General features: G+C 39.6%; 1 protein-coding gene across 1 annotated transcript in view; it reads right to left on the reverse strand.

Annotated features, from left to right (window-relative positions):
• LOC147344300 (uncharacterized) overlaps positions 1-23,375 on the reverse strand; it is a 569,611-nt gene that overhangs the window by 49,687 nt on the left and 496,549 nt on the right. The window contains exon 10 of the mRNA XM_086379320.1: positions 17,093-22,032. The gene's annotated coding sequence lies outside the window, so the exon portion shown is untranslated. The remainder of the gene's footprint in view (positions 1-17,092; positions 22,033-23,375) is intronic.

A 23,375-nucleotide genomic window follows, 5' to 3' on the forward strand; every position in this document is an offset into this window, starting at 1 on the left:
GTGTGTTTAACAAAGGAAAGGATTGAGAAATTTCTACTCAGTGCAGCAGTGCTCCTAAATTGCTGTGTTGCTATCAAACAAATCCTTAGGAAAGCAAGTTTCTTAGGACTTGAATGCAAAGCAGATAACGTGTATACTTTTAAAACCATTCTGATGAGAAAACCCTATTTCTACCACTTTTTTTTATTAATCATTCTTTTCTTGTATGAGGCCCAGACAATAATTTTTAACCTGACCTTATTAAAATCAATAGGTTTCAAACCAGGTTTCAAAACCACCCTACCTGTGAAAAGGCTGCATTTCTTCACAGAACCTGAACTGCTTCAACTATATGAGTCTTTATCTGTATCATGGTTGGGTAGGAAAGAGGAACCGTGTAGAAAGGAAGAGATGCCCCTCTTTCTGCTGGAGCGCTGAGGTACTCCACCACACTGGAGCCTAGGAGACAGCAACCCTGGAGGACTGACCTACAAAAATAACTGAAGAGAAACTCACTTCCCAGCTCGCCTTCTCTTTCAACCAGCAATTGTTAGCTCTTATATATACAGCTCTGTATCATGAAAATGACAAAGTGTTTTCTTAATTTACATACAAACTCTCATATCCACTACAGGCCATTGGCAAACAAAAAGAGAATTTATTAGTATAATAAAACAAGTAGTACATAAAAATTTAAATGCATGTTTTGGAGCATTCTTTACATAGTAATGAAAAGAGGAAGGGCAGTAAATGAAACAGAATTGATAGCCTTGAAGAATGGGGATTTAAGGACAGGAGAGAGATAAGATTTAAAAATTGGGGGGAAAAATAGGGATTTAAAATAGTATTTTAAAATAGGGGTGGGGGGAAAGCCCGGCAGATGTTTAACCCTAGGAGGCAGGGACCCTTTCAACCTAAAAAATACTTTTGCACAAATCAAAATCTGCTTTCTTCTAGGATTCAGCCCTGTTTACATGTTCAGGTTGTATCCTTTTTTTCAGTGAACATCCCAGAATCCCTGTAAGAGAGGGACAGCCTGTCTAGTGTCCACTTGTCCACATATCCCTTCTATCATCTCTGAATCTCACATGGTACTGAACATTTGATTTATGCCACCCACAAACATGAAATCACACAGACAGATTTGCTTTAATTAGGCAAAAGGAAACTGGATTTATAGACATTCCTCAGTTCCACTATTGCTTTAAGCTGTGAGGATCACAGCTTAAAATGCTGCATAAGTATTCGTACCATAAAGGAATATATTACTGTGTTTAACAACTTGTCAAACTGAAAGAGTAACTCATAGAGCTCTCTTGACTGAAGTCAACACAAAGAATCAAAGGGAAGCTTTGTGGCATAAGCACAGTTAGCACCACAAGATGTTCTGAAAACAAAATATTCATGAAAAGCATGAGAAACATGCTATTCCTATGGATTCTCTCCATTTATATCAACTACCTCATGTGACAGGTATATTAGTTATCCCAATTTCACTGAGAAAACCTAAGCCCAAGAGGTCAAATAACACATCCAAGGTCAGATGATGTGTAAATGAAAAACCTGAATTCCAGCTTAGACGTAGGATTCCAGCACCCGTGTGCTTAACCAATATACCACCCATTCTCCATACACCAAGGACATGATAGAGCAGCTGAGTAAGTAGCACAGATGGGGGTTCCTTCAAATTCTCCCTTATCTAGCATCTCCCTTTTAGCTCATATCCTAAGCTACTTAGGAATACACAAGCTTCTCACAAACTACAAAAATTGAAGTATGCCTTGTTTGGGGATTTTTAAGACAAGACAGACATATCATAGAATGTTGATCTGAAAAAGATTGAAAACTTTCCAGTCTGGATCTCACATATAATCCTGAGAAACTAGTTTTCAGTGATAGAAGGTGATTTGGTCACAGAACTATGGACTGAGGTTCGTGACATTATACAGGAGACAGGGATCAAGACCATCCCCATGGAAAGGAAATGCAAAAAAGCAAAATGGCTGTCTGGGGAGGCCTTACAAATAGCTGTGAAAAGAAGAGAAGCAAAAAGCAAAAGAGAAAAGGAAAGATATAAGCATCTGAATGCAAAGTTCCAAAGAATAGCAAGGAGAGATAAGAAAGCCTTCCTCAGCGATCAATGCAAAGAAAGAGAGGAAAAAAACAGAATGGGAAAGACTAGAGACCTCTTCAAGGAAATTAGAGATACCAAGGGAACATTTCATGCAAAGATGGGCTCGATAAAGGACAAAAAAGGTATGGACCTAACAGAAGCAGAAGATATTAAGAAGAGGTGGCAAGAATACACAGAAGAACTGTACAAAAAAGATCTTCACAACCAAGATAATCACGATGTTATGATCACTCACCTAGAGCCAGACATCCTGGAATGTGAAGTCAAGTTGGCCTTAGGAAGCATCACTATGAACAAAGCTAGTGGAGGTGATGGCATTCCAGTTGAGCTATTTCAAATCCTGAAAGATGCTGCTGTGAAAGTGCTGCACTCAATATGCCAGCAAATTTGGAAAACTCAGCAGTGGCCACAGGACTGGAAAAGGTCAGTTTTCATTCCAATCCCAAAGAAGGGCAATGCCAAAGAACACTCAAACTACCCCACAATTGTACTCATCTCACACACTAGTAAAGTAATGCTCAAAATTCTCCAGGCAGGCTTCAGCAATATGTGAACCGTGAACTTCCAGATGTTCAAGTTGGTTTTAGAAAAGGCAGAGGAACCAGAGATCAAATTGCCAACATCCGCTGGATCGTCGAAAAAACAAGAGAGTTCCAGAAAAACATCTATCTCTCCTTTATTGACTATGCCAAAGCCTTTGACTGGGTGGATCACAATAAACTGTGGAAAATTCTGAAAGAGATGGGAATACCAGACCACCTGACCTGCCCCTTGAGAAACCTATATGCAGATCAGGAAGCCAACAGTTAGAACTGGACATGGAACAACAGACTGGTTCCAAATAGGAAAAGGAGTACGTCAAGGCTGTATATTGTCACCCTGCTTATTTAATTTCTATGCAGAGTACATCATGAGAAACGCTGGGCTGGAAGAAGCACAAGCTGGAATCAAGATTGCTGGGAGAAATATCAATAACCTCAGATATGCAGATGACACCACCCTTATGGCAGAAAGTGAAGAAGAACTAAAAAGCCTCTTGAGGAAAGTGAAAATGGAGAGTGAAAAAGTTGGCTTAAAGCTCAACATTCAGAAAACTAAGATCATGGCATCTGGTCCCATCACTTCATGACAAATAGATGGGGAAACAGTGGAAATAGTGTCAGACTTTTTTGGGGGGGCTCCAAAATCACTGCAGATGGTGACTGCAGCCATGAAATTAAAAGACGCTTACTCCTTGGAAGGAAAGTTATGAACAACCTAGACAGCATATTCAAAAGCAGAGACATTACTTTGCCAACAAAGGTCCGTCTAGTCAAGGCTATGGTTTTTCCAGTGGTCATGTATGGATGTGAGAGTTGGACTATGAAGAAAGCTGAGCACCAAAGAGTTGATGCTTTTGAACTGTGGTGTTGGAGAAGACTCTTGAGAGTCCCTTGGACTGCAAGGAGATCCAACCAGTCCATCCTAAAGGAGATCATCCCTAGGTGTTCTTTGGAAGGAATGATGCTAAAGCTGAAACTCCAGTACTTTGGCCACCTCATGTGAAGAGTTGACTCATTGGAAAAGACTCTGATGCTGGGAGGGATTGGGGGCAGGAGGAGAAGGGGACGACAAAGGATGAGATGGCTGGATGGCATCACTGACTCGATGGACATGAGTTTGAGTGAACTCTGGGAGATGATGATTGACAGGGAGGCCTGGCATGCTGGGATTCATGGGTCACAAAGAGTTGGACACGACTGAGCAACTGAACTGAACTCATCAATGATGGAGCCACAAGAAGAGGTCAGGAATAATTCCCTTATCTGTTATTCTTTTTAGTATAGCAAGCTGCTCTCAATTTTCTAAAATGTCTTGACAAAGCCTATTTGGCAACATAAAAAAAGAAACTTATTGCCTTTGTGTACCTTTTGCTGAATAAACTCTGCTTCTAGATCTACAATAGATTTATCAATAAAAGGATCAAAATAATTTTCTTCTCCCTTGGGAAATAAGAAGGACTCCTCTTCCCTTTTTCTCTCATTTCATAATTTATAACCTGTAAATGTTTATTGGTATTATTATGCAAATCCAGTCACTAAAAAGAAATTGTGTTCTAGCCTACAGCACTGCATTGACTTTCAACTTAGTGATGGGTTTATGTGGTGGACATTGACATTGAAGTCGCTCAGTCATGTCCGACTCCTTGCAACCCCATGGACTGTAGCCTACCAGGCTCCTCCATCCATGGAATTTTCCAGGCAAGAATACTGAAATGGGTTGCCATTTCCTTCTCCAGGAGATCTTCCCGACCCAGGGATCAAACCCCGGTCTCCCGCCTTGTAGGCAGACGCTTTACCGTCTGAGCCACCAGGGAAGTCTAAGGGTTAATAAATGGCAGAGGCCCTTATCTTATGGTGAAGTTGAATCTTTGCTAAGAATTAGGAAGAAAATGAAACAAGCCAAAAATAAATAAGCTTCTCAAAAAACAATTCAAAGTTATAGAAGTTCGAATAATATTGGATTACTTAAATAATGTTGTCACTAAAAGTTAGCATCATAAACTGCTAAAGCAATTCTGCTAGCACATGTATTCAACAGCTTTTTATCTGACCCATGGTCTTGTTTATTTCTTGTACTCTTCACACTCACCATCATCACCACATGCATTTCCACATGTGGCTATTGGCAATAAGAAAGAACAAGCTATGACTTAGTATCGGAAAACTAGCTTTGAGAAGCAATGGTGTAGGATTTGCAGAGATGAAGGAAAGCAAATGTCACATTTTAAAGGAGATCATCAATGGGTTCGCAAAGAGTTCGACTTGACTGAACAACAAAAAGGATCAAGACGATGTGATCTCTAGTTGACCGAAGGGCTGCTGCTGCTGCTAAGTCGCTTCAGTCATGTCCGACTCTGTGCGACCCCAGAGACGGCAACCCACCAAGCTCCCCCGTCCCTGGGATTCTCCAGACAAGAACACTGGAGTGGGTTGCCATTTCTTTCTCCAATGCATGAAAGTGAAAAGTGAAAGTGAAGTCTCTCAGCTGTGTCTGACTCTTCCCGACCCCATGGACTGCAGCCCACCAGGCTCCTCCGTCCATGGGATTTTCCAGGCAAGAGTACTGGAGTGGGGTGCCATTGCCTTCTCTGACCAAAGGGCTAGACCTGGACAATTAGAGGCTCCTCAGCCTCTCCTCTGTCCTAGGAATATACAGCCTGCCCGTTGTTCCCAGAGAGGGAGCTCTTTTCCAGAATACAGCCTTGAGAGAGCAATGTGTTGTTAAAATTATCTGCACAACATGTGTGACTGAACCCAGTTACGGAGTAAAGGTGATTCCGAGGTGGCTGAGTGGTAAAGAATCCACCTACCAACACAGGAGACTGCAGAAATGCAGGTTGGATCCCGGGATGGGGAAGATCCCCTGGAGAAGGAAATGACAACCCACTACAGTATTCTTGCCCAAAAAAATCCCCATGGACAGAAGAGCCTGGTGGGCTATAGTCCATGAAGTCACAAAGAGTTGGACGTGACTGAGCACACACGCGCAGCAAAGTCAAGTACCAAATGGAATTATAGACTATTGAACAAGGATATACAAAGGAAAAATAACTTTATATGGTCATTAACAAATCTGCAGAAGTCAAATCTTGAAAAAACAAACTAATGTTTTTATTCAGTGTTATCACACATTCATACACAGATGAAAGCTTTTTAAAAAAATACATTAATGTCATTGCAAAGCATTAATTTCTTTTTACTTTCTGTAGTAGTAGTGGTAGTGGTAGTCACTCAGTTGTGTCCGACTCTTTGTGACCCCATGGGCTGTAAACTGCCAGGCTCCTCTGTCCATGGGATTCTCCAGGCAAGAATACTGGAGAGGATTGCCATTCCCTTCTCCAGAGGATCTTCTGGACCCAGGGATTGCACCCGGGTCTCCTGCATTGCAGGTAGATTCTTTACTGTCTGAGCTACTTACTTTCTGTAGTATAATTTTTTTTTACTATTATGATTATACATATAAAACTTGATAAATGAAGAAATTCACTCTGTATTTGGGTCACTATTTTTATTGCTCATTTTATATAATCATTAATAAAATAATTTTGTTACATAGATGAGGGGCCTATCAAAAATGATGCATTCTGTTGTCAAAAACAATAGATATACCACTGCATAGCAGGTAGATTGGTAGAAAAAATTTACCCATGTTTCTGCTTATATTTTCCTAGCTTTTCATATTCTTATAAAGCAAATATGGCCACTCCAGGTTCTTTCAAGGTGTATTAATTAGGATAAGACAATCTTGTGCCAGGTGTAGTGTTGGGAATATGAATGTTACTTAATTTGAGTAGGAGGTGACAAAGGATGCATTATCCACTATGCACAAAAGGGCCATAAATTAAGAGATCCTAAGTCGTCTACAATTGCTTTTTAGTTTATCTCAGTTTGCATTCCCTGAATCCTAAATTATACATCATTATGTAGTGATTCCCTCAAGACCTGGGGAAAGTACAACCCAGTTCCTGACAACCCTCTTGCAAACTGGCTGCCCAGCTATTAGGAAAGACAGCAACAGCACAGAGAATAAAGGGCAAACCTCAACCAATTCAGTGGATGTGTTCCTCAAAAGCTCCATGCAAGCTTAGTCTTTGCTGCTGCTGCTAAGTCACTTCAGTCGTGTCCAACTCTGTGCGACCCCATGGACGGCAGCCCACAAGGCTCCCCCATCCCTGGGATTCTCCAGGCAAGAACACTGGAGTGGGTTACCATTTCCTTCTCCAATGCATGAAAGTGAAAAGTGAAAGTGAAGTCGCTGAGTGTGGTCCGACTCTTAGCGACCCCATGGACTGTGGCCCACCAGGCTCCTCCGTCCATGGGACTTTCCAGGAAAGAGTACTGGAGTGGGGTGCCATTGCCTTCTCCGTAGTCTTTGCTACTCAAATTCTATGTGAAGTGCAGGAAGATGCTTACAACTTAATGTAGCAGTAATTACTGTACTATTATAATATTATAAAATGAATATTTGCTCTGGTTAATTAGCTAGACCCGTATAGTGTATGCCATCAAAATTTTTTCTTTTGTCTGTTTCTTGTGAGGGAATGGGACAAACACCAACCTGAAAAATCTTAGGGAACATAGGGTGGAAGGAGAATACTCTTAAAACACTCTTCAGTTTGAATTGAAAAATGAAAACAAACCAAACTCAGGCACTTATAAAAACATTTTCAAGGAAAGATCTTTGCTTCTTTGAAACACTTTCAACCTGAGGAGCATAAATTTAAGAAATGAACTAGAGAGTAGTAGTTACAATTAAGAACAAAAGAAAATTAGTATTAGGGTGTTTTCAACTAAAAGTCACAGGAAAGTAGTTGAGTAGCTCCATAAACCTAAGGACATTGATCATTTGTACAACATACCATTTGGAGGAAGGTGATTCCAGAATTAGTGCAGTAGTGTTGTGACTATCAACAAACTAAAATTCAGTTTTCTACTCATTGGATTTTTTTTTTTACCTTCCCAAGATAACACTTCACACAATGCCAAAGACATTCAAGGCAAGAAGGTGGGGGAAGTATTGACGTCTAAGAGGTCTTCCTTCATATTTTCCTTCCTACTAGAAATTGCAATATTTCCCAGAAACCTCTTAATAAGTTTCTCATTTTTCTTTCTCCAGAATTAGTTACTTGGATAGGCTTAAATGTAAGAAACTTAGAAAATAAATATCCAGCAAAAGGTAAGAGAATTAAAACCACATCCCCTAAAAAAAGCCAAAGTCTGTTAGAAAATAATTTTGGGGAAAAAATAAAGAATGACTGTTGGGCAGTAAGCTACCTTTGATTCAAAAATCTCTCTGATGGAACCATTAAGATAAAACTGTCATTTTCAAACTATAATGTTTGATCTTATTTTTTAATATTAATGTAACAGTAAGAAAAATTCCATCTGAACAAGCTATTTCCAGTGGGTTTCACAGAACAATCATCCTGTAAGATGACCTAGAAAAAATTAATCAGAGGATTTTAATGCAAATTACCATATTAAAGCCTTTGGTAATCCTACAGTATTAACAAAAAAGGTCTTAATCCAATGTTTCCCAAATGTAATTTATTTATTTATAATTTGTTTATGGGATCTATTTCTATATGGAACCCCTATGGAACCCACTCTGGGATACATTTGTTTTCCCATTAACACAAACTATAGAATGGTTTTTGGTTGGATATTGGTATTTCCCTAGGATCAGTTCAGTTCAGTCACTCAGTCGTGTCAGACTCTTTGCAACCCCATGAATCACAGCACACCAGGCCTCCCTGTCCATCACCAACTCCTGGTTTTTACTTAAACTCATGTGCCATTCAGCCATCTCATCCTCTGTCATCCCCTTCTCCTCCTGCCCCCAATCCCTCCCAGTATCAGGGTCTTTTCCAATGAGTCAACTCTTCGCATGAGGTGGCCAAAGTATTAGAGTTTCAGCCTCAGCATCAGTCCTTCCAATGAACACCCAGGACTGATCTCCTTCAGAATGGACTGGTTGAATCTCCTTGCAGTCCAAGGGACTCTCAAGAGTCTTTTCCAACACCACAGTTCAAAAGCATCAATTCTTCGGCACTCAGCTTTCTTCACAGTCCAATTCTCACATCCATACATGACCACTGGAAAAACCATAGCCTTTACTAGATGGACCCTTGTTGGCAAAGTAATGTCTCTGCTTTTGAATATGCTGTCTAGGTTGTTCATAACTTTCCTTCCAAGGAATAAGTGTCTTTTAATTTCATGGCTGCAATCACCATCTGCAATGATTTTGGAGCCCCCCAAAATAGAGAATCTTAAATTATTAATATCTTTATTCCTGCTCACTGTGATGTCCAAAATATTTGAAATACTTTTTTTCTTTGAACATATAAATCAGGAATGAGTCAGACATCATATAACTCTCATTTAACAAAGAAGTAACAGAAACATGAGTGCAATCACACAAAGGCAAAGCAGAATGTAAAGGTACTGACCTCAAGAATTATAATATGGAACAAGTAAGTACTATTTAATAGAAAACAAATACTATTTGCCAAGACTTAGATGATTTATATAAGTGGAGACAGCCAATTCCCCTGTTAATTTCAGTGAATGTTTTCATACGCTTTATTTCAGATGCTTTTATTCTTTTCTATGGCATCCTTAGCCACCTCACCATTGTGGTCTCCAGGAACCCACTAGAGTTGTCAGACTGACTGGTAAAATCATAGCCACTCAGAAAATTCCTTTTCTTCAGATTTGTCTGAGATGTTGGTGAGGGGCAGACAGGGGGATTAAGGGGACAAAGGAGAGAATCAGTACAATCAGCATGCCACAAGTCCACCAGGGAGAAGGCTTACCTGGCAGTGACAACCCAGGTTCGGAACAAGCCTTAGGCCGGGAAGTACCAGAAAGTTAAATTCAAACACCAGTCAAATATAAACGTCAAAAGTTTTGCCGCACTGAAAAGTGATCATTTGTCTTCACTGTGCTACGTTCACAGGACAAACTGTCAAATAAAGAGTTCCTCTTGCTTTTGATTCTGGAAAAAGGTTCAAATTATTGCCAATTATGTTCTGGAAATCATAAATAGCTCCTGATAAAAGATAACCCCTTTTCTTCTTGAAGGCACTTGGAGAGAATCCAGGATCAGACCATATTTTAAGTCATAGCTGTACTGTCCACTTTCATCTGTTTGTAGTTTCTAGTGATGCTAATTTTCACGTCTGTGATTAAAAAGAACTGTAGGCAGGATTTTAAAAGTTTCCAGAGAAATGCCATCAGGGCTTTGGTACTGCCATTGCTAATTTATTGACCTAGCAGTGAACTCTTTGAAAACGTTATCCCTTTTCATCTCCCAGCATCACCTCATTTCATCTTCACAAACCTCTACTACCAATGTATCTAGAAATTTGCCTTCCAAACAAAGTGCTCCAAATTCATTTATTTAATGACAACATTTTGGATAAAATATATATTCTTAAGGTCATATTATAGACTCTTTAATGCTGAGTTTCAGTTTTCCTGAGCATTTTTTACTGTTCACACTCATACTATGTAAAAGGACTTCGGTTCATACTCTCCAGCAGAAATCCCTCATGGCTCTAGATTTTCATAGGCTTTTGTATATTCTTTTCTTATGGTATTTATAATTTATCCCACTGTAGAGTTTTTTTTGTTATCTTTTTATCTTCTCTTTTCTGTCAGAGAAAAGATACACCCTCTTTGAAAATACATTGGGAATTGTTTATCTGCTTAGTTTTTACCATATCTAGAGCAGAGCCTGACAAGTAGAACTAATGTTTCTATTCCAGGTCAATCAGAATCCCCAAATACAAAGATTTAATAGCCAATATCAGGTTGGTGATCAATTATCACTTAAACAACTTCAAGCCATAGAAAAGTTATACAGTTTTAAATGCAAACCATTAAAATGTAAACCTTACTGGTAGCCTTAGGTTTGGGTTTTTGCTTACTTACTGTGAGACCTTAATTGAGTGCTTTAACCAAACCATGTCTCAGAATCTTATTTTGCAAAATGAGGCTCTGCATAGGATATGATAAATTAGTTTTTGTATAAATTAAATAATGTGATGCAGCTGAAATTTTCCAATATCTTAGAATACAGATTTAAAGTTGCTTATTTTTTCTTCAGTTCAAAACAAAAGACCCAAAAGAGGGACTCTAGCCCTCTTCCTCCCTCCTGTCTATGTCTCCTTCCATCTTTCTTCTCCCTTACACACACGCACCCACACACCCATCCCTGTGTGTCTCTGAAAATAAGGACAGTCTAGGTTATTCTACAATGAAGACTCGCAAATCGAGGTGGCTCAAAAGACTTAGCTCTCCCTCTCATTTCCTGTCCACCAGCTGGGGCTCTAGCCAACATGATTCTCAGTGTCAGGGTAGACTTCCTCTGGGTAGCCTCCAAAGTTAAACAAGGAGCAAGCAATCCTACACTTCAGTGTAAGTGGAGAAAGAAGACCTGCCGGGACCTTGTCTGCCCCTCTAAATAAGGGACTTTGATATGGAGGAAGCTGTTTCTTCCCTGACTCTTATTCTTAGCCAATGCAAATCCCTGTTTGAAAAATGAAAGATAAACAGAACAAAGTGACCTACTCCTAACTGCTGTAGCTTGTCTGCCTGGCTCTGTAAAGGATCCGCATGCTATTGCTGGATGATTCAAAAGGGACCACAGTTACCATGGCACCAGGATTTTACAGAGTTCTGCTCCCCTACTAACCCAGGATTGGGTAAACAACCGAAGGCTAATGGGCACAGAAAGGGTTACAATGCCCACTTGTAGCAAAAGAAAAAAAAACTAAACTTTCCATGTTTTTCAACTTTACAATATTAAGGAATGAGGCTCAAGTTAACCAAGTTTCTCTCAGATCCCTGTCTTTATCTTTTTATCTTTATTATGTTCCAAGAACCTAAATTTGCTCTTTTTTCCCAACATATCACTGTTATGCATAGCAATCAGTTGTAATCAATTGTTCTCTAATCATAAAATTATGAGTGCAGATTGTTTCAAAGTTCATGCCAAAATCTACTGTCAACTACTAAGCTGAGGTATTCAACTTCTTAAGCAAGGCAGGGAGGAAGTGGAGTGGGGATGAAAAAAAGCTCAGGAGGGAGGGAAGAAGAGAAAAGGAAAGGGGGAGCACTGGCAAATAAGATATTGGGAAGTTCCTAGAAGTCATCATGGAATGAGTTCTTAAGAAATACACACACACACTCAATTTCCCTTGCCTCCTAAGACTATTGAACTGCAAGAGAAAGAGGAAGATTCAGGAAGAGAAACACCGTATGTAGCTATAGCTATAACAATATCAATATCCATCATATATAATTATATACACAGACAAACACACTGCCTTTTAAAATATATACTGGTGCTAGTTTTTCAAAAATTAGAGAAAAGATCCCAATCCAGTCAATGAATCTGATGTGATTCAAAAGAAATAATGATTGCTTTGGACAATATTGGTGACAAGACAATTACTCTATTGGATGGTCCACATTTGAGTTAACTCAAATTACGGCAGCCATAAAAACTGTTTTTAAGGTTTACTCTAAGTTTCTTCACTTAACCATGTCTGGTACAACACTTTTTCAGCAACTTCAAAATGCAACAAGCTTTTTTTCCCACTAAGATAATTTAAAAACTAAGCTAAACCATCATGTCATGAAAAAAAAAAAGATTCTAAATATTGATACTCGAAGAAAGAATTCAGCAAGAGGTATCCAAAATAAAGTTCAATAAAATTATGTCCCCCTTTTGATCCAGAGATTCAAATTACACATTTCATCCTAAGAAAAATATTAGGCAAGAGTCAATGTTGCAGCACTAAAATTTCTCATTACTGCTTTATGTAAAATAGTAAATTACAGACCCTACATACTCAAAGGCTGCAATATTAGTTTTGGCATAACAAATTCATGAAATAAATTTAAAACCACATAAAATATGCTTTAGTGATTCCACAAAATGGCCATGATATTTTGGTAAGTGGGGATAGAGTAGGAAGAAGACATAAAATACTTTTGGAGTATGATGCCATTTTTTGTTTAAAACTGACTATTTAACTAGGCACAGTAACACAGCTTATGACCTCATGAACTTTTGTAAGTTGAACCTAATTAATTTAACTGGGAAATAGGTTTGTACTCAAATAGGGGAGGGCAAAGAGTGATCTGTCGGCTAAAATCTATGATGTTCATGAAGCAGCATCCTTATCAAAATAAAAAGGAACTATAATGGAACTGAAAATCAAGAGTAGGAAACAAAAGTAAGCAGAGGTGTGGGAGAAAATAAAAACATTTCCCAGTGAAAAATTACCAGGAGAACCAGGAATCTAGGCAACCCAAGGGTGAATAATGTCAGATTCTACCAAGATGGGACATCCACTCATGACAGAACCTGGATTGGGTGGCCTTTTCTCTCTTTCAGCACTATTTGCTGTTGGAGGAAACAAAGAAACAAAACAAACAAACAAAAAAAAAAATTAGACACTGGTGTTGCCTTAAGGGTGTTTTAAAACCATGGGTGGAGGTATTAAATGAGGCTGGGAGTGTGAGGGAAATATTTATTTGAAACAAAGATTAAATACAAATATATGGGGTGATGTCTATATTTTAAATTTGCATAATTTTTTTTTTTGATCTTAAACATCTAATGGGATAGAATTTTGTCCCATTTGAATCTAATGGGCTATATGAAGCAAAGCAGTATCACGCCCATACTAGAAATGAGAATTATCACTTGCTGTGTTACCCTCAATGATAAAAAAAACCAATGGTAATCTCTCACAGCACAGGGAGAAATCCTTTCCTGTAGGCCGGCCTTTATGGAGGTCACATAATTTGGAAGAGTCCAGATTGGTTGAACTAGAATGTAAATTCCAGGAGGGTACAGACTGTTAACCATTTCATGAATTAATGAATCTCCAGCACTGAAACAATGAATACTCAACAAATTCCAAATGAAGGAATAAGTGAAAGACATAAATCATGGATGAAATGCAGCTGACTGTGGCTACCCGGCAGATGTGGACTTCTACAGAGTAGGGCCCAGCCCTAGCCAGCACTCTGTGGCCGGCAGGGAATGGCCCTCTGCAGGACTTCAGGCCGCACAGTTTGGTCTCCTCCCACTGAGGTGAGGATTGTTGAAAGGGGAATTCATCTTTTTCCACCAGCAAATATTTATTGAACACCCACTGTGGAACAGACGCTGGCCTGAGTGCTTGCCAAGGTCCTGGGAAACTATGAGATGTTCAGGCCCTTTCACAGTTTGTCAGGACCCTGACAAGTGCTTGGTCACCCCGACAGCCCCCTGTCCACTCAGGCCTCCAGCCAGGAGAGGCTGAGGGACTAAGACCACCCTGTCAGATCCTCAAGAGTACATCAGGGTTCCTTGTCCTGGTGAGTTGGCACATCAACCTTGCCTTTCTCTCCCCCTGCACACAGGGGCCTTGAGATGGGGTCAGTCTCTGCCAGGAAGTAGAGATGGAATCTTAGTTCCTTCCCCACAGAGGCCAGAAGCAGCAGCAATGGAACATGAGCAGTGAGGAGCAATGTTATGGTTCCAAACCTCTCTTTAGGAACAGAGGCCTGAGAGGGGAAAAGGCTTGCTCTCCAGCAAACAATGGCTCCTACCTATATCCTAGTAATGCACTCCCCATCCTCTCCCCCATGACGAGCAAGTGATGGAACCATGCTGGAAACATGGACCCTTTCAGACACAGCCCTCTACCTCCCCAGGAGCAGAGGACTCCTGACTTCAAATGCTTGCTGGGGTCTGGAAGCAGCAGCTCCCAGCCCAGTTCTCCAAGACATAATGGACCCCTTGCTGCTCCCTCAGAGCTGGAGAAGCGTTAAGAACAAAGAAAATGGAATCTTTAAAAAGCTTCCCTATAAACTGCTATTTTTACCATTTATTTCTAAACACAGTTTGACCACTCCACCCCAATGGCTGCAATCAAAGCAGATAAAATGCCTGCTCCTGTCAACAGGAAAGATGGGCTGTGGGTGGGAGGCACACATGCGAGCCACATGGCCACACCTTAGTTCTCCCCTTGCTCAGCTGCAGGAGAATTTAAGTACCGGCTGTGGGACTTTAAGGAAAAGCTAGTGCTTTCATAGCTAAGTTGGGACATGAGCACAGAGTCTCGGGAGGAAAGGAAGTGTGCTGCTGACTTCGCGGGGGGCAGGGAGGTGATGAAGACAGGGAGCAGTTTTTCCCATTTAGTATGAAATCTTACTCATTAATGCTGAAGTCAAACAATAAAAAATCATCTTCTTAGGATTGCATACAGCTTTTAAACCTCCCCCCCCCAAAAAAAAATATCCATAGTAATGATTTCATATCATTCTCACCATAACCCAGAGAGCTGGAAAAACTTTCATGATTTTCCTTGAAAAGGCAGTACACATGGAGACACACTGTCACATGCCGGAGTCACACCTCAGAGAGATAGTGGCAAAGCTGGAATTAACACGTGCTTCTCTTGCTTCCCAGATCTGTGTGTGCTTCCCAGGTTAGAGGTGACAAAGGACAGCCCTGTGGCAGATCTGGCCCCTAACCTGTATTTATAAATAAAGCTTTATTGGAACACAGCCATCCAGATGATAGCTGCTTCCAGGCTACAACAGCAGAGTTGAATAATTGTGACAGAGACAATCTGGCCCACAGAGCCTAAAATATTTATTAACTAGCACTTTACAAAAAAGTTTGCTTCCTCCTGTGCACCCATCCACTCCCTCTAGGGTCACTACATGTCCCTTTTAACCAGAGGTCCACTGCTAATAATGCCTCAAGGAGAGACTGAGACAGAACAATTTGCTGTTACAACAATTTAAAACATCTGTCGTGACCCCAGATGGCCTTTGTGAAGTGACTCATTTGCCAACTCATTTGTCTTCAAGGTTCTTTTTTAGCCTCAGCTCATGAATTGAGCCATGTACTCACTATAACCAAGGACAGTTTGTATTATGAACTTGCATTCCATTTCTTCAATAAAAAATTAGGACCCTAAAAGTATACTGAGTGCTGAAGAATTGATGCTTTTGAACTGTGTTGTTGGAAAAGACTCTTGAGGGTTCCTTGGACTGCAAGGAGATCCAACCAGTCCATCCTAAAGGAAATCAGCCCTGAATATTCATTGGAAGGACTGATGTTGAAGCCGAAACTCCAATACTTTGGCCACCTGATGCTAAGAGCTGACTCATTTGAAAAGACCCTGATGCTGGGAAAGATTGAGGGCAGGAGGAGAAGGGGACGACAGAGGATGAGATGATTGGATGGCATCATCAACTCAATGGACGTGAGTTCGGGTGAACTCTGGGAGTTGGGGATGGACAGGGAGGCCTGCCGTGCTGCAGTTCATGGGGTCGCAAAGTCGGACACAACTGAGTGACTGAACTGAACTGAAAAGTATACTTTTTATATGAAGTACATGACCTGTTATTTCACATCTCTGAATCTGGCATTCTTCCACACTCATCCCACACAGCCATCTTCCCAGCCTGCATCTTAGTTTAGTCCATTCCTTCACCCACCATTCATTCCCCTGTCCTTGTTGCTGGTCTCCCACTCAGGACAATTATATTTCCTCTTTCTTGCAAGTTTTGTGAGACTTCCTGGTCCAGTTATATAAAGGGACACATGCATCATTTTATCACAGACTCAGTTACTTTCTCTCTAGGAGCCCCAGTTGCATCCTCATAGGGTGGGGGTTGGGTAGGGTGGGGTAGGGTGGGGGTAGGGTGGGGAGAGGGAGGAAGGAATCAAGGGAAGCCAGAGGAGGAAGCAGAGAGAGGACAGTAAAAACAGGGAGAAGGGGGGAGGTCTTTGGGTTTGTTTGTTTTTTTTTTTCTGAATTATATTCTGTAATGCTTCCATCCATTTTCCCTCCAGACCGCTAGCTTTATGAAAGAGGCGATCATACTTGCTTTGTTTAACATCAGGCACTCAGTAAATGCATGTTAAAAAATAAAGTCAAACAGATTCAAGCCTTCCCCAGGATTGAGACAGATGAATTTTGCCTCAAATACATATTTCACAGCAATTGTGACCATGGTACTAGGAAGTACTACTTTCCTTCTCAAAAAGAAGCTCAGACTGGAATTTAAAGCCAGAGTCCTGGTGCCAGGCAGTCTCAGCAGAGGAAAGACCCTGGGCACAGAGAGAATAAAGAAACTCAAAAAACACCACCATTTTCAGCCTATCTTTATACAACTGATATTCCATTTCAAGTAAATCATTTACATGCACTAGCCTTTCAAGAAACCTAAAGTCTAGATACAAATTCCATTCTTCTAAATTTGAATTTAACATCCTTCCTTTGCATTTCTTTCAGAGGTTTTGTTTGTTTTTAGAGCACCAGCAAACATTTTAAAGAATAAGGTCACATCAGGTCACATTTGCATGCAGTGTGAAGTTTGGTAAGGATGAACAGTTAAATTCAGTATTTTCTCTTACCGTATGTCTAGGGGCACACTGAGGAAGCTAGTATTTCTTTGTCCCACGTCTTACTTCCTTGCGATCTTCCATGAGATGTCTCTGCCATAAGCAGGCAACCAAACATCAAATCCACGAGGCAGTAAAGCTGGTGATGCTATCACTCAAGTCAAATAGTCAATTGAGCTATTAGAAAAGTCTGAGCACCCAGGTGCAGTGGTACTGAGCTTAAATGAGCGCAAATCATCAGAGAGTGCTGGCCTGCTGTAAAGTAACCTGCAGTTTGGCCCTGAGTAGACACACCTGCAGTGGGTACTTGCCTTTTCTGGGATCAACTCTGCTGCTGCTGCTGCTTCTAAGTCGCTTCAGTCGTGTCTGACTCTGCGACCCCGGAGACGGCAGCCCACCAGGCTCCCCCGTCCCTGGGATTCTCCAGGCAAGAACACTGGAGTGGGTTGCCATTTCCTTCTCCAACACATGAAAGTGAAAAGTGAAAGTGAATTCGCTCAGTCGTGTCCGGCTTCTAGCAACGCCATGGACTGCAGCCTACCAGGCTCCTCAGTACATGGGCTTTTCCAGGCAAGAGTACTGGAGTGGGTTGCCATTGCCTTCTCCTGGGATCAACTCTAAGCTCACACAATCTACCATGATTCCTAATGATCAAAACTAGCTTCCAGTCAAGGTGAACAGGGTCAATAAATGTATTGTCCTACAATTTGAGGAGCATTTCTCCTGTCAGTCAGAAGCTGTTGGTCAGATAGTTGCATTAGGACTCAGTGTACATATGTTCTTGTGGGAGAAAAGATAAATATGCCAGATGCTGTTAAACTGAACCTAACCTAAATATCCATCAATAGGTTGTAGAAAAGTATAGTATCTCATGCACACTCAACAGTAATTTTTTTTTTAAAAAAAGGAGGCATAGTCACATCAATAGTTTCCAAGCCCGGCAACTCATTAGATTTATCTGGAGACTTTTAACCCTCCCCAGCTAATTGAATCAGAATCTTACCAGGTGTGGGTGTAGGTATTGCTTTTGAAGCTCCTAAAAAATGCTTATGATGTGCCTCCTAGGTTGAGAAACTTGAGACTCAGACACAGAGAATAGATTTGTGGACACAGCAGGGGAGGGAAACGGATGGAGAAAGTAGCATCGATATATATATGTTACCATGTGTAAAATAGATACTTAGTGAGAAGTTGCTGGGTAACACTGGGAGTTCAGCCTGGCACTCTGTGATGACCTAGAGCAGTAGAATAGGGCAAGGTGATATATGTATAATTATGGCTGATTTGCACTGTTGTACAGCAGAAGCCAGGCTTCCCTGGTAGCTCGGATGGTAAAGAAACTGCCTGCAAGGTAGGAGAACTGGGTTCGATCTCTGGGTGGGGAAGATCCCCTGGAGAAGGGCCTGGCAACCCACTCCAGTATTCTTGCCTGGAGAATTCCATGGAAAGGAGCTTAGTGGGCTACAGTCCATGGGGTCGCAAAGGGTCAGACATGACTGAGCAACTCACACATGCACACAGGCACATACACACACACAGCAGAAGCCAACAAAACACTGTAAAGCAATTTTCCGCCAATTAAAAATAAATTTTAAAAAATAAAGGAAATTTCTCTTTTAAAATATCCTATATATTCAAAAAAGTGAGTTACTATTGAACAAAACCCACATTAAGAACAATATGAACAGTATGATCCAATTTTGTTATAAAATTCAACCAACTTAATTGTAAGTTTATTTTTAATGAGCAAATAAAAAATTGAAATATAACAAAATGTTTCAAAGATAGGTTCTTGAGTGCACTGGTTCATTATATTACCTTATAATAATTTATGATAGTATTATTTCATTTTTTAAAGAATGTAATGTAAATCTGTTAGAAACACATTAAACTTAACCTGGATACTGTTTGGAAGGGGAATAAGTTTTACTTTTTACATACCAGTGTATTCCTTTTTATAATTTTAAACATAATAAAACATTTATTTCGGTTCCCCCTTCCCATCTCTCGAGTAAAGTTCATATAAGACCTGAAAGAGCACCTATATTCCCTAGGCAAAAGGGAGATAATGGATCCTCCTCCATCCCTACTGGCTGCCTTGGGCTGAAAACTTTTAGGGGCTTTTTCATTTTTGTTAACTTGCTCTGAATATTGACATGACAGCATTTTCCATACTTATGGAAATAAGATGGAAAGGATGACAGAGAGATCGCTCAGAGAGCATTTTCGTAAGGACAGTCCCTCTCACAGCCCAGGAAAAAGCCCACAGTGTAGGAACCCTCTTCAAACCTGCATTTAACCCTCTCAGTATATAGCTTCACAATTTTTCATGCCACTGAATTAAAGATTTGCAGGTAAAATTCTATAACCCACTCACTGGGAGGAAGATAGTGGAGAATTTAGCCTAAGAAAAGACAATTAGAACAAAATCTCAAGATTTTGTTAAGTGTCTTGAAGATGAAAGAATGAAGTTGGATATTAAGTAGAAGTATGCAAATAAGGTAAGCATCTGTTCTTTCAAGCTAAAAATTTGACTGAAAACTTTTTTTCACTCCTGGTTGGGGTTTATTGGAACCCAGAGCCAATGCTGGCAATAATATAAACTGACTCAAGTCTTTTAGGGCAGCAATCTGATAATAAGATAACAAGGACCATATCAATCAAATCCCTTTGATTAAATTGATGATATTAATAGTAACATTATTGACACAAAGCAGGGTTCAACTAGGGTTCAAGATGAGATTATTTTAAACTATCCAATCAATAATAATCCATGGTGTTTTCTTAGGATTTGTCTTTTTAGATAGTAGGGAAGCCAGCAGAGAAATAAAGGCTGCATTTGACTCTTTAGAATCCAAACAGGATGATGCCTTAGATAGAAAGCTGGATTTGGATATTTTTGCCAAGCTTAGAAATTAGAATTTGGCTCTGTGTTGGGCAAGAGAGCAATGTAGAGTTGGAGTCCTGGGATTCACATTTTTTTAAAAAAATTTTTAATTTAATTTTTGGTTGCACTGAGTCTTCATTGCTTTGCCTGGGCCTTCTCTAGATGCAGCGAGCAGGGGCTACTCTTGTTTCATCGTGGTTCACAGGCTTCTCATTATGGTGGCTTCTCTTGTTGCACAGCACAGGCTCCAGGCACCTGAGCTTCAGCAGTGGCAGCACTCAGGCTTGGAATTTGCAGCTTGCGACCTCTAGAGTTCCGACTCAGTAGTTATATGGAGCACAGGGCTTAGCTGCTCTGCTGCATGTGGACTCTTCCCAGATCAGGGATTGAACCCATGTCCCCTAATTGGCAGGAAGATTCTCATCCACTACACCATCAGGAAAGTCCTGGGATTCACATTTTAATACATGCCTCAGATTTAAAGATAAAATAATCACAGGTTGTAATTATCTCTAACCTCTCCCAGATCTGACAATTGATAACCTACTTTTTAAAATTAAAAACACAGGTTCTGTAATGTTCCTTTGTTATGTTTATGGAACAGTCCATTGAACACAACCAGATCCTTTTCATCATTCACATTTCAGCTAAAATATTCCCTTCTTTGAATACATTTCTTCATCCACCCACTGTAATGTCTCTTCTTCTGTCACTCATTATCACATCACTCTATTAAATTTACATCATTTATGATTTATCATCATCCAAAATTCATTATTCATTTCATGTATTTATGGTTTTATTTCCCCCTTGTCTATCTAGTCTATTGCATGAAAAATAATGTTAATATTTGTTGAATGAATGGGTGAATGTATCAAGTATTTTTATACATTGATTAATAATTGCAAATCCCTGTGCTCTGAGAAGTGAAGAGACTTGCCCAAAACTATTGACTTATTTATTAGCCACATAAATGATAGTAGTGGACTTATTCTCTTTAACCCCAAAGTCTATTCTTTTTCTAGTATCTCACACTAACTCTAAGGATTGATACCTACGTATTGCAGCACACATCTCCATCTCATAGTCAGCCCAGTGTGCACAATAGAGGCTGTCCTTTATATCTATATGCTGTCTTCCTATCATACTCTCTGTGTTCTTCCTTTTGCAGTTTTGTCTCCCATAAAATACTGGGCTTATATCTGGGAATGGGTCGTCTGTTCTTATTACATCTACCAACACAGTGCTTGGCATACCGGGTGTGCTCCAAAAGTGCTTGATGAATTCAGCTGCAGTCACTATGATGGCCAGCGCAGCACAGTGTCTCCACATACAGGATGTTTCATGTGCTGATCCCCCTTGATTATTGCAAATGCCCTGCACAGACGAAGAGATTGAGTCTATGTCCTTCCCAACAATAAGGGGTAGAATCTGGGCTGAAACTCAACTTTTTCTTTTATTTTTATTCATTAGTTTTCCAACCTCTAAGTCTCTCATTTATCATTTCTATTTGGTGAGCTGCAATTTAGTCTCCTAGATCCAACACAGATTTACCATCTCTGTAACTATCCCCTGAAGAGAGTTTATAGTAGATTTATTCATAAAACCTGGAAACACCTTTGGCCTTGAACAGGGTAATGTATAAACAAATTGTCGTATATCCATACAATGGAATATAGTCAGCAATAAAAAGGAATGGACTATTAATTCATACAAAAACATAGATGAACCTCGAAAGCATTTTTCTAAGTGAAAGAAGTCAGACCCAAAAGGCTGTATATTGCATGACTGCATTTATGTTACATTAAGGAAGACATGAAACTAAGAGATGGAATGATGATCCCTCAGCAAGGAGCCTATTCTTTCATAAAAAAAAAAAAAAATTACATAGTAAGTTCTTCTTTGTCTCATTCACATCTTTTGAGTATCTTTCCATCCAAAGTAAAGAGAAGCATATTTCTCAAAGATGGCCATTAATTTTTCTCAGGTTTGTTTCATCCTTACACTCCTGTTCACCATGACTTTTGCTTGCAGTAGGAAGGCTATTTGTCCAGTGTTTACCTTTCTGGAAAGACAAAATCTTTGTGTAAGTAGATAAATAACACAGAAATTAAGATATACAAACAAGTAGAACAGTATTTTCATATTATTTTAGGGGAACAAAATAAGTTATCTCTTTTCAATGAGTATACAAATACTGAAAAAACTACTACCTCTTAATGTGTTTGGGTTGTCATTATTGAACAGAAAGTGAAAGTCACTCAAATCGTGTCTGACTCTTTGTGACCCCATGGACTATACGTACAGTCCGTGGAATTCTCCAGGCCAGAATACTAGAGAGGGTAGCCTTTCCCTTCTCCAGGGGAGCTTCCCAACCCAGGGATCGAACTCAGGTCTCCCATATTGCAGGCAGATTCTTTACGAACTAAGCTATATTAAGGCTTCAAAGAAGAGAAATTCCACTAATAAACATGTTTTGAAATTTTATAGCAAATATAATTTACTGTTTATTTCAGGAATTTCATTCTATCACTCTCTTCCTATGTCCTGAACCAAATAAGCACCACTAGGATTTAGAGCACACATTTAGAGCACATATTTAGACAGGATTTGTTCCATTTCTTACCTGAAGCTTCTGATTTGCCAACGGATCTTTCCAAGATTTTTATTTCAAAATATGAGCAAATATACAAGTCAAAATAATATTTTCCAACATGGACAGTATTAAAAGACAGAAGGAATTCAAGCCCAAAGTTCTTTGAATTTTGGCTTAACAAGTCTTACATGTTTTAAGAATTAAACTTTCTGCTTAAATATAGAACTTTGATTAATTATTTAAAGCAGCAGGAAAGTTATTCAATTAGTATAAAAAGATTCAAGTTCAAATTGGAGGATTAATTTTCAGAGTTATGATATGAAAGATATGGTGATTAAGTTATGAAGTGAAGGCAAAAGTCTCTCAAACCCTAATGGAAATATCTGATTCAATTATTTGATTAAACCAATCCTGGGAATGATATAAAATCATAACCTCTGACATAAAGGTTGAATCGGGTAAACCCTGTGGATAATATTATACTAAATGTTATTATCGTGATTTGCCTTAATATAATATATACCTACATACCAAAAAATAAAGAGCAGACTATTATCTTAAATGCATGTGTACAACTTAAATAATAACCTTTAAATTAAAAAAAAAAAAAAAACTAAAGATGAGTACAAATAAAGTAGAACTTTCCTGTAAAGGTTTCTGACAATTACAACTAAAAACAGGGAAAGTACCAGGCTGGATAATCTGTGCATTTTCCAGGAAATACAAATAAATTGGTCTTCTTGCTTAGAAGTTTCCTGGACACTTAATTTTGAAGGAGATGTGGATGATACAGGATGGAGATAGTTTTTTCA

The sequence above is a fragment of the Bos grunniens genome, chromosome 26, assembly GCF_055505025.1.
Source record: "Bos grunniens cultivar Pamir isolate PY7600 chromosome 26, Bosgru_T2T1.0, whole genome shotgun sequence".
NCBI lineage: Eukaryota > Metazoa > Chordata > Mammalia > Artiodactyla > Bovidae > Bos > Bos grunniens.